Raw genomic sequence first — 12,981 nt, forward strand, 5'->3', positions numbered from 1 at the left:
TATGCATGATATAAATGGATATCTACCATTACTGCATACTATTTCTACAAGCTATTTACTATTACTAAATTAAGTGGACAACTGAAGGGGAAGATCAGTTACACAGCATGAAAACAAGACGAATATTTCTTCAGACCCATTCTTGCATGCAAATTAGTCAACAAAATGATACCCATATAATTAGCTCTCACAAAATAATGCACAGAGTGTATATTTGCACTAATTCAGTAAAAACATTCATTACTTTGCCATGATGTTCTTGTAAAGGTGAAGTGGCACATGAACAAAAAAGGTTAAAAAAAATCTAATTTGCATAATGTAACTGCAATATCCCATCTAAAAACATACTTTTGTATGATAATTTGTTATATTTAATACAATTTGAATATTATTTGGTCACAAAGGCATATACTTATCCAGGGTCGGACTGGGAACAAAATTCGGCCCTGGCAATTTTCTCCTGGACCGGCCCACCACTGGTACGACCCCCCCCCCCCCTGGTCCGGCCCACCACTGGTACGACACCCCCTGCCAAAAAACAAAAAAAAAAAAAAAAAAAATCCCCCCGATTCCCCCCATAAATGACAAACACACTATGCTGTAGCAACACTTCATAAACGGAACCCAAACATTTAGATTTGGACCTAGCCTAATCACAAAAACACGGGGGTCCGGGGTGTCTTAAAATTTCTGTCTCTTTTAAAAATTCTGGTTGCTAATCACACCTTTGACAAGTGATTTGAGAGGGATTTGGGATAGGCTACTAAAGACAGGCTCATCTTCTGTCTGTCTCACGTCATGTTACCCCATGCATTAAACCACATGTCACTGCTTGACTAAATGAAAAATATAGGCTACTGAACATGGATATCGTCATACAATTGTTGACAGAAATGACGTTTTGTGCAAACATGTTGTAGAAACACAACCACAGCCTTTATTTGGTGCAAATCTCCTTTAGCCTATTTTGGTTATAGTCCGCGATTCACATTAACTGTAGGCTATCACCACAAGTGTAGGCCGATACTAAACGTTTTTGCCCAAGTTTGTGTGCCGTCATCACATTTTGCAAAATTAGGCTACCTTCGTTACTAACCTACCAGTTGATACTTTTTACCTGCGACGAGTGAGAATGAACAGGTTCAACAAGGGATCAGATTCCAAAAATAATTCAGTGGAAATGCATGGATTCCAGTTGCTGCTACTGGAAGAAACTGGAATCCATGCATTTCCACTGAATTATTTTTGGAATCTGATCCCTTATCATACCTGTTCATTCTTACTCGTAGCTCGACTTATCATGACTAAATTCAAGATGGCTGCAAACGCTAAACTTCGTGAAGATACTGTCTGTATAAATCGTCTTGTAAGTAAACTACCAGTGCTTTTTCAAAGTTCTCAATGTCTCGTTTTAAATGTCAGGGCCCTCGGAAGTCTACCAACGAAGTGTGGAGATACATTGGGCCTCGTAAATGGTGTAAAACAGTGATTTATTTGCATGGGTAGCCCGATGCCGAAGCACCACCATTGAAAAAGCTGTTGGTAGCATCGGCTAACTAGCGCCAGATTTTGGAGTGCAGGGGACAAGCCGAGATGGGCTATGAGACATACGTTCACACTCTGTATCATGTTTCAACACACTTTAGGTCAATATCACACCGGAATTCTCCTTTAATCAGATTGTTCTGGGTTTTGCCCTGTCTTATTTGTCTGGCACCTGCGGATAAACTTCCTTTTTAATGAAATCGAAAACGGAGTCAAAGGCTGAGAATTAGTGTATAGTTTTGCAGATTTGGTATGGGGTTATGGTGGCATGTTTACTGTAAAAATTGTATGATATGCAAAGATTTTGTGTGTAAGCAGTGGAGAGAAAAAAGTCCTCAATGTGTAGGTTTGGTCTTATGTGTCGTGTTTGGTCAGTATATTCTTGTCCTCTAAATTATTCTCTATCCCACTTGAACAATATTTCTGAAAAAATCAAACATACACTATATCCTAAGATATCATAGGTTTTTGTCAAATGTGTTTTTTGTATTAAGAACATAATCAGATCACATGATGGATGTGTTTGTGATATGACAACAAAATAGAGTTTTGATAAATAGTTATAGTTTTGATTAAAGTGTTTAATTTTGTAAAAGAGCAAAAGGATTCTACTAATTTGGTGTAGTGTTGTGTTAATTGTGTGTAGTGTTTTGGAAAAATGGGCCCTGTTTTCAACATTGTGCTTAAGCAATTGTAAAATAAACTAGTCTGTAAGTGCTCTTCCAATATATAGTTTCCTCCTGGCACTTTTCATTCAGCATTCTGCTGCTGCTGAAAATCAATAAAGGATCAATGTTCTTCTCCAGTGTAAAATGTTCCTCCCTGCGAACCACTGTTGTTGAAATGAGTTGGATAAAAGATTCAATCCTTTTCAAGATCAATCTGAGATGTGGAGAAAATAATAACAGCTATATTCTGAGTTAGACGGGATGGGGAAACATAATAAATGTTTTACATTCACTGGCCCCTAGTTTGTGAACAGAATCTCACAGTGATAACATAACGTGAGTGCATGCGCAGTGTTGCACATGTGCATACTATTTCAAACCGGAATTGTGCATTCGTCATGGTTGAAAACGTATCAGAATCTCATAAATAAGACTGCAGACGGCTACATCAAGTCGAATCCCCCTACAGACACACGTAACATCCATCCATAACCACCTCAGATATGCGTCTGTGGCTCCACCATGTGGAGATACATGGTTTTGTCTCGTACCATGTCTGTGATGTTTGCCATCACCTAATACATGTTTGACAAAGGTTACATCAATCCATGATCAATCCATGATAACTGCAGGCATGTGGAAATACTGCTTCCTTCATATTGTGGAAATACTGCTTCCTTCATATTTATTGCCACCCCTGGTAAGGAGTAAAAATAGGTATAAAAAAATAACATAAATTACAACATAACAGCACATACAAACAGTTTATGTAAACACTTTCATGATTACGGAGCCCCTAAGAGTACATGGGCAAAAAAGTTGTGTACCAGAAACAAAAAATAAATTGCCCATGCCATGTCCTCTATAGGGGCTTTGTGTTTCTGGTGCACATCATAAACTTTAAAAAGTATTTTTCTTTAGCTTATCCATTTAGAGCCTCCATACATGTCTATTCATCTGACCAGGATTTTGTAGTCCACTGAAACTAAATTTTCTCAAACCTCTTACAAGCCATAAAATCATAATATTGCTATATCTTCAGGTATTTTACAATTACATGTATTACATTCCATAATGTACCCATTATTTCCCTTTATATCATCTCTTCCTTTCCTTGTACATTACATTACAGTTGTTCACAATTGCTAAAACACATTTTATTTTAAAACCTTCCACCCTTTTCTCAAAACTGTAAACACGCTCATTCCCAAACTACATTCAGAAAACCTCTTCTTGCACTTTGCACTTCTTGCAAAACTGAACAATCGCCTCAAAACAGTTTTACCTGTGCTCAAAACCAAACAATGTCTTCAGATCATTCACAAAACAGTCCAAATGAAAACATTACTGAGCAGTCATTACACACTACATCAAACAATGGAGAAACGGTATTCAGGGCAGGGCATACACTGTATATAGCTCCAGGATAAATGTTTATTGTTTACAGTACAGTAAACACATTTTACAGTACAGTTTTTCTCGATCGCTTTGATGCTTGTGTAAACTCTGACATCACATTTTCAAAACAGTAAACACCCATGTCTTAACAAAAGCACTCTGGCCAAAATGACACATTTTACTTGCAAGGCTCTCTCAAAACACTTAAAACATGCAGCAAAAGCTAATTTTGCCTTCTAACAACACACCCCGTCATCACTGTGTGATTTCAATCAATCATTACACACTGGACAACAAAATGCAAAATATAGTTCTCAAAATGAGCATTTATGCCTGTACTCTGTTCCATTATTGTTTCTCATTATTCTGGTATCAGAAAAAAAACTAAAAAAGACTAAATGTACTGAATTAAAAATAATTGTATTCATTCCTCCCAAGATGTCATTGACATGTAAGACTTACAGTACACAAATTTCAGTGAACTAACTTGTCATTTTTCATCAAAATAGACCTACCTTTTGTACCGTTTTCTTCACCAAATAGGCAATACAGTACTGTAAATGTACCTTAGATCCATACTTGCAAATAGAAACACAGAACAGACATCTCTTATGGCAGGGCTATTCAATTAGTTTGTAATGGGGGCCAGTTCATGAAAAGCATCACAACTGAGGGGCCAGAGAAATGCGGCTTGAAATATGAGTCACATTAACAGCTGTAGATACAATGAACAGCAGCAATATGGGTGTTCAAATGTTGTATTTTGTACATGCATAACAACATTATTAGCCACCAGTGACTAATATTTGAAATCTGTGATAATAACAGTAATGGAATCTGTGCTTTGCGCAGTAACTGCTTGGTCCAAGATTTCCAGTGAGTACAAACATTCAAACACTTTTCAGGTGAAATAATGTGTAATCAGTCGCATATATGTAGCTCTTCTGACTTATAGGCCTACTTGTTACATTTGACGTTCCCACCATTTAAATTAGATGACCGTGACCTCTAGATTTTCTTTAGCAGTGGGGGCAGGCCAGTCATAATCGCCTAATAATAACAACACGGGGGTCCGGGGGTGTCTCCCCCGGGATTTGTTTTTCTTTCTGGTTGCTAATCACACCATTTTAACATGTTTTGAGAGGGACAGGCCCATCTTTTTTCTGACGCACGTCACGTTACCCCATGCATTAAACCAAATGTCACTGCTTGAATAAATGAAAACATAGCCTACTGAACATGGTCATCGTCATAGTTCACGATGACAATGAAAACGTTTAGCCTATTGAGTCGCAATTGAGTGCGCATTACATTAATACACAGGATTAGATGTTAAAATCCCTTGTGCCAAAATCCAAGGTAAAAACACATTCAGAAGCCCCTGCTCAAGTTTAACTTTAAAAAAAGCACACTACCCACAAATCCGCCAACAAATGGTCACAAACACAATACAAATGGCCCATCCAACAGCAGTATATAGTATGCGGCATGTCATTGGGGTTATCAAGTGGGCACCCTCATTCACAGATGTTTCGTTAAGTTAGGCCCACGACACCTCATGAAGGCTTAACAGTGAAACCAGCTTCCTGGAGACACTCCCCTCCATGCTGCCACCATATTACCACATTGAAATATCCAATACCCAAAATACTCTTAACCAGCCCAGGCATGGTCAAGGTTGGCTAGGTTGGTCCGTCCCGTTGATGTGGACTGAACCATAGCCATAAAAAACCTTGGCCAACCAACCATCAACCTAGGCACAGCCCATCACAAACAAAAGAAGTTACACAAAACAAATTAGCCAGTTAGCTTAGGCCCCATCGCAAACACAAAACAAATTAGCCTGTTAGCTTACGCCCCATGCTGCCACCATATTACCACAACAAACATCCAAATACCCTTAACCAACCTTGGTCTAAGTTGGCTAGGTGGGTCCGTCCCGTTGATGCGGACTGAACCATAAACCATAAAAAACCTTAGCCAAGTACCATCAACCTAGGCACAGTCCATAACAAACACAAAACAAATGAGCCAGTTAGCTTACCTTAGCTTGCGCCCCAGGAAGGGTAACTTCTCCTTACCCACAACCATTCGCTTGCCCGTTTTGCTGCTAAAGACATGTTACTAACCACCTGCCTTATTCGACCACAAATGCCCAATTCAGACAGCAAGCCAATAGCAGATCTGGCCACAAACCCACGTGCACCGATTTCAATAGGCCTTAATCGTGCACTCCAACCTCGCTTGGCTGCCTCCTCTGCTATTTCAGTGTATTTAGCTCTTTTCAGCTCATTGGCCACTTCCACTCTGTCTTCCCAAGGAACAGTGAGTTCAATGAAGTAAACTATCTTCTCTGAATCCGACCATAGAATTACGTCGGGTCGTAGTTTAGTACTCACTATATGTGGAGGTACCGCCATCTGCTGGCCAAGATCAACCTTCATTTCCCAGCCCGCCCCATTTTTCAACTGGCCGGTTTTACACCTGGCCTTCGCGGAACAAGGTTTATCCCCCTGACGTACAAAGTTAATTTGCCTTACCCCTTTACTAGCTGCTAATGAATTGACTTCTCTCCTTTTATCCTCTATTGCCGCTGCCACACATTTCAATACCTGGTTATGACGCCACGTATACCGCCCCTGGGTGAGACTTACCTTGCACCCTGATAGGATATGGAGGATTTATCATCCTCACCAAACCATTGACTTAAATTCTTGGGAGATGGGAGCACATCATATGTAGCACCTAACATAAATCTGATCTTACCAGCTTCCATGCCCCATAGATCTTTCCATTTAATCCGTCTTTTTTCCACCCCTTCCCAGTTCACCCACTGCCCTTGTTTTGCCTGCGACACTGCCTTAGTACATCTTACAGCCTCCTCCTGTCTATGCATTTCCTCCACTACCATTTTCCTCTTTTCTCCTGCAGAAGCCTTACTCCACAAGGGTTTACTCATGCCCACCCCTAGACCCCCCCGCCCGTGCTGCACATGGCCCATTATATCCCTATGCTTCAATGCTGATTGAGCTTGCTTAACTGCCTGCTCTGGGTTCCACTTCCTCCCTGCATTAACTGTAACTGTAGTAACATTTAATGTAACATGCCACAATTTCCAAGAGGCCTATAGGCTCATTTCTGACTTCACTAGACTATCATTGCATTTGTTTATGTTGTAAGACGTGAAGAAATGAAGGACATAGCCTAGGCTACGCACAAATTCATTATTCACTAAATGGACACAGAGAGACTCCAAGTTTTTCTTTCGCTATCGTTGCGAAAAAAATAGCCAGGCTACTATATAGAAATACTTTGAAATTCCATTTGAGTCGGATCTGCTCCACCTTTTCACCAAGTTTTGCAGAAATTGTGCCCGTGGTTTTTTGTGATATTGTTGACAGAAACTATTTGTGTGGTGCAACCTGTTAAATATTAGTAGTTCATAAACTCCAACGTAGTGCCAATTTAGGTTGAAACTAAACTAAGATGGAACTTACGTTCAACTTACGTACAAATGTAATGAATTGTAATGTAGTCTAACTTGTGCAATGGGCTGAGGTGCAGTGGCTGCAGGACTAAAGCGAGCGAGAGATGCAACAGTGGAGAACAGCTCATGCACTTGCTAAAGATTACATTTTTTTAAAGGGCCAGTACAAATGACCTCACGGGCCGGATCCGGCCCGCCAATTGAAGAGCCCTGTCTTATGGATAATGAATTGAAGAATTATGCAAGGAATCTCTACCACCTCTGAATAGATCTTTTCCTTTTTTTTAGCACTGGGAAACCAATAGAGTTTGGGGTCTTTGAATGACATCTGTAATAACTTCGTACAAACAAACTGTCTCACTGTAGACTGTTAAGTATTTTTAATCTTTAACGGTTATACAGGTGACCACATCGGACTCTGCTATGCTTCTAACTCATGCAGAATCGCACACTTCTTCTACCTTAGCTTAACGGTACCCAAACACTATAACTAATGTTGGAGCGCCATCTACTGGGCAACTACTAAATAATTCTGACACTAAAACCTAGCATATCACATCTCCCCCACCTTTAAGCGAAAAACTCATTATATGCTTAAGGCCTGTGTCACATGCTCTCCTAGTTTAAACAGGTGTCAACAATACAAAGGTCATAAACATTTCAACATTTCAAAATCTTTCTTTTTTTTATTTTTTTAAACAAGTTCCTAACTATGAAGGTACGTCCTTCCAGTGAGATCAGAGCGCATTGTTGCTCTATTCCTGGAAAAGATCTCACTCTATCTAACAAAGTCTTTTAGATGCGGAGGTGACCGTCTCCCCCGCTCTGAGCGTCGCACCTCTGTGACCACTGGTGGACCTGGTGGAACTTCGACCCCTGATGTAGACTGCTGATCCGGCTCACTCACAGGTTGTTCTTCTGTCTCTGCTGTCCCTGTTGCCGCAGAGCCCACAGCACCATCCAGACCTGACAACAGCTCCAATTCTCCCTCAGGCTCTTGATTTGGCACAGTGTCAGACAATCTGGCTCTCACTTGATCCACATGCCTCTTCATTGTTTGGCCACTTCCAATGATGACAGTATATGACACTGGTCCAGAGGCATCCTGAATGACAGCAGGGATCCATTTAGAGTAGTTTCTGATGAACACTTTATCCCCTGGTGAGAAACTCAGTCTTTTGCTTGTGTCATGGGCCTGTTTTTGTTTCAGTTGCTTTTCCTGCACTTTTGATTTCATGTCTGGCAGCAGCAGGTCAAAAACAGATCGGAGTCATCGTGCCATCATCAACTCTGCCGGTGAGAGACCTGTTGTCGCATGAGGCGTGATACGGTAACTGAACAGAAATCTTGACAACCTGGTTTGCACCGAATCACCTTTCATCTTTTTCATCCCCTCTTTGAAAGTTTGGACCGCCCTCTCTGCCAGCCCATTCGAAGAAGGGTGGAATGGTGCTGACCTCACATGCTTGATGCCATTTTGTTTAATGAAGGACTCAAATTCAGCGCTTGTGAAACACGTTCCATTGTCAGACACCAATATTTTCGGTAATCCAAAAACACTGAAACTCTGCCTTAGCTTTTCTATAGTAACCTGGGAAGTGGACGTCTTCACTGGGTAGATGTCTAGCCATTTAGAGTACGCATCCACAATCAACAGAAACATCTCACCTTGGAAGGGCCCTGCGTAGTCCACATGGATCCTTGACCATGGCGACTCTGGCCACTCCCAAGGATGTAACGGCGCGGCGGGTGGTGACTTGCGGTGTTTTTGACACTCCTCACATGACATCACTTCCCTCTCAACATTCTGATCCATTCCAGGCCACCATACATACGATCGAGCCAGTCCTTTCATCCTTGACATGCCAGAGTGGGTTTGGTGCAGCAGCTTTAGAATTTTTTCTCTAACTTTGGTGGGTATAATTACTCTAGCGCCCCAAAGTACGCATCCGTCCCGTACACTTAGTTCCATTCTTCGCTGATAAAATGGCTTTACACTGGAATCTACCTCTGTCGGCCACTCTTTCAGCACATGAGAATGTACTTGGGACAATATCACGTCTTTCGCTGTCCAGCGCTTAATCTGAGTCGTGTCTATGAGTGTATCATCCGGAAGATCCATCATCAAGGCTCTTTCGCTTCCTCACGCACTACTTCAGACACAGGCAGCCTACATAATGCGTCAGCATTTGCATTCTGTTTTCCTGGTTTGTACACTATGTTATATTCATAGGCACTCAAATGCACAGCCCATCTTTGAACTCTTGGGGACCCCATCTGTGGTATGGGTTTTTTTTCATTGAAGAGAGAGATCAATGGCTTATGATCTGTGTAGATTGTACACGCTCGTCCATAAAGGTATTTGTGAAATTTCTGAATACCAAATATAACTGCCAATCCCTCTTTGTCTAATTGTGAGTACCTCTTTTCAGCAGGCGACAGTGTTCGTGACATGAACCCCAAAGGACATTCACTGCCATCTTCCATCAGGTGTGATAAAACAGCACCTACCCCGTAAGGTGAAGCATCATGACATGATCAAATCTCGGTAATCTCGAGTAATGGACTAACACTTCTGCCGAGTTCAGTAAGGCTTTAGACTTTTGGAAGGCCTCTTCCTGTTCTTTGTGCCATTTCCAGTGCACATTGTGCCGTAAGAGTTCATGTAGAGGGGCCAACAGGGTTGCCAGATTGGGGAGAAATTTGTTGTAGTAGTTTAATAAACCTAAATATGATTTAAGTTCAGTGACATTCGTGGGAGGGGGCGCCTCCATGATGGCTTTCACTTTTTTCTTCACAGGATGAAGCCCCTGAGCATCCACCCTATGTCCCAGATACTCCACTTCCTCTTGTAGGAATGTGCATTTGCTCCTTTTTAAACGCAATCCTGCCTCTTCCAGCCTAGTTAAAACCTCCTCCAGCTTTCTCAGGTGGTCTGCCTCATCCACTCCACTCCAGGAGTATGTCATCAAGGTATACTGCCACTCGTGGAATCCCTCTTAAGAGACCTTCTATGGTTCTTTGAAAAATGGCGGGAGCGGAAGCAACTCCAAATGGGAGTCTATTGTATGTAAACAGCCCTCTGTGTGTATTAACTACCAAGTATTTCTTAGACTCTTCATCCATGAGTATTTGTTGGTATGCGTGACTCATATCTAAATTAGAGAATTGTTTTCCGCCTGACAGCGCTGTGAATAGATCTTCCACCCGGGGTATTGGATATTGTTCTAGTGACGACATCGTATTTACGGTCAGCTTGTAGTCTCCACACAGTCTTATATGTCCATCCGGTTTCACGATGGGAACGACAGGTGCAGCCCATTCTGCCCATTTCACCGGTGTGATTATTTTTTTTTCAACAGCCTGTCTATTTCTTCCTCAACCTTGGCCCGCATGGCTTATGGGACTGACCGGGGGCGGAAGAAACGAGGAACTGCGTTAGCCTTAACGTGAATAGTGGCCTTGGTGCCTTTCAGCGTGCCCAATTCTTCTTTAAACACGTTCTCATGTTCGCTTAACACTTGCTGTAGTGTTTTTGTCTCTGTTTTCATATGCTGTAAATCACAGGCTTTGCGGCTGTCTTTTATTTTTTTCCAATTTATTTTGATTTTCTCCAACCAGCTACGCCCTAGTAAGCTGTTGCCGTTTCCTTCAACCACCACAAGGGGCAGCGTGCAGCTTTGCTTCTTGTGTTTAACTCTGACTGATGCAACTCCTATCACCTTAACAGGGTTGCCTGTATAAGTCTCCAAGTGAATTTTCACTGGCTTCACTTTGGGGCATTTTGTATCTTTCCACAGCTTTTGTAATGTCTGCTCATTCATAACTGTGAGACTGCAGCCGGTGTCTATTTCGAAACAAACACCTTTCCCATTAATTTTCATCTCAACCATGTAGGGGTCTACTCTTCTTAAATGTACATCGCTCATTTGGCCTAATCGAAACTTCATGCAATGCAGTGTGTGTCTCTTCGTCTGAGCTATCACTTTCACTGGGGTCCTGTCTTTCATGAACATTGTGCGAACGGTGGTATGAGCCCCGCTTCTTTTCTCTCTACATCACCATGTTCTTTGCTTCCCTGATTCAGTGTGTTTTTTCCACCGCACGCTCTTGCAATATGTCCTACTTTACCACACGCATGACATTTCTCTTGTTTGAATTTACAGTTTGCCGCATTGTGTCTGGTTCCCTTGCACCGATAACACTCATTCCCTGCTTCTTTGAAAGCACTAGACTCCTGTGTACCTTTCTTTGTTTTAATGAATTTCACGGACGCACGGATTTTTCAGATCCTGGGCATTTTTGTTTGCAGTCTCTACTGCTACCGCAATGGACAGCGCTTTGTCAAAAGTTAACTCTGTTTCTGACAGCAGACGTCTCTGAATGCCTCATCATTGATCCCGCACACGAGCCTGTCCCTCAACATTTGCTGTAACTTGTTACCAGTTGCAATCCTGCGCTAGCCGGCGCAGCTCTGCTACATATTCCATTACAGATTCTTCTGGTTTCCGAGTGTGTGAATCAAATTTGTATCGTTGTACAATTTCGCTAGGCTTTGGATGAAAGTGATTTTTTAACAATGCCACCAGTTGCTGATAAGTTTTGTCCTTTGGCTTATCTGGGCTTATGAGGCTCCTCATCAAACTGTATGTGGTTGGCCCAACGACACTTATGAGTATGGCTCTTTGTCTATCGTGCCAATAGTAGCCATTCTTCCTCCGTTATTTCTCTCTCTCTCTTAACAGTTCAAGTCACGTTGTTTCTCCCTCACTTTGTTAGCAATCCCACACTGCAGCACTCACGTCTGATTTGCATTTCAATCTTCAAGCCTCCACCTCAGCGGTTAAATCCTCGTCGCCAAAAAGATGTAATAACTTCGTACAAACAAACTGTCTCACTGTAGACTGTTAAGTATTTTTAATCTTTAACGGTTATACAGGTGACCACATCGGACTCTGCTATGCTTCTAACTCATGTAGAATCGCACACTTCCTCTACGTTAGCTTAACGGTACCCAAACACTATAATTAATGTTGGAGCGCCATCTACTGGGCAACTCCTAAATAATTCTGACACTAAAACCAAAGTCCTTTTAGGCAAGTCCCTCCACTCGGCGGCCATATACCAACGTTTTATGGGCACTCATCGGGCACAGTCTTTGGGTCGAACTGCGCGTGCGCAAGGCTTCATGACACCAATCTTGCTCCAGCGGCGAGATCACAACACATGATTGGCACGATGTCTTCACAACACACCATATGATTGGCTCAATGTATTCACATCACACCACATGATTGGCTCAATGTATTTACATGTCGACGTTTTGCCGAGGACGGGGTGGGATATGTGTAGACAACGGCCATATTGGCGTGACAAACTAGCCCCATGCATTTCTATGGAGTATTTTTTGAGTGCTGTGTCTCCACATTAGAAAGTCTCTGCTAAAACCTAGGATATCACAACATCTGTCTTAACTGTTTTGCAAAAGGGTGTGAGAAATGTGGTAACCCAATGAAAACGTGTGAACACATTCACAAGAGATGACTTCTGCTGTGCAAAGGTCTTCATGAAGACCAAGTGGATCCCAGTTTCTTTAAAGCAATCGAGAAAAACGGTAAAAAAACCCAAAACAAAACAAAAGAAAAAGATGTCAGAACTCAGTGGATTCAGCATTTACTTTAAATCCAGTAAAAATAAAGTATTGAGAATGGGGGGTTTGTGTTTTGAAAAATGTGTTTTAACAATTGTGAAAAACTGTATACTGGAAAAGACAGGCAGCACTGTAAATGAGAAGTACATTACTGTACAATGTACAGCCTATAATCTATATGCCTCATTCATTTCTGTCTTGTTGATGAACCTGCACTGTTCAGCAATCTCTTT

General features: G+C 41.7%; 1 pseudogene; it reads right to left on the reverse strand.

The window, feature by feature from the left end:
- Positions 1 to 8,368: 8,368 nt before the first annotated feature.
- On the reverse strand, positions 8,369 to 10,493 carry LOC121715687 (annotated as a pseudogene).
- Between the last annotated feature and the right edge of the window lie 2,488 nt (positions 10,494 to 12,981).

Source organism: Alosa sapidissima, chromosome 8, assembly GCF_018492685.1.
Source record: "Alosa sapidissima isolate fAloSap1 chromosome 8, fAloSap1.pri, whole genome shotgun sequence".
Taxonomy (NCBI): Eukaryota; Metazoa; Chordata; class Actinopteri; order Clupeiformes; family Clupeidae; genus Alosa; species Alosa sapidissima.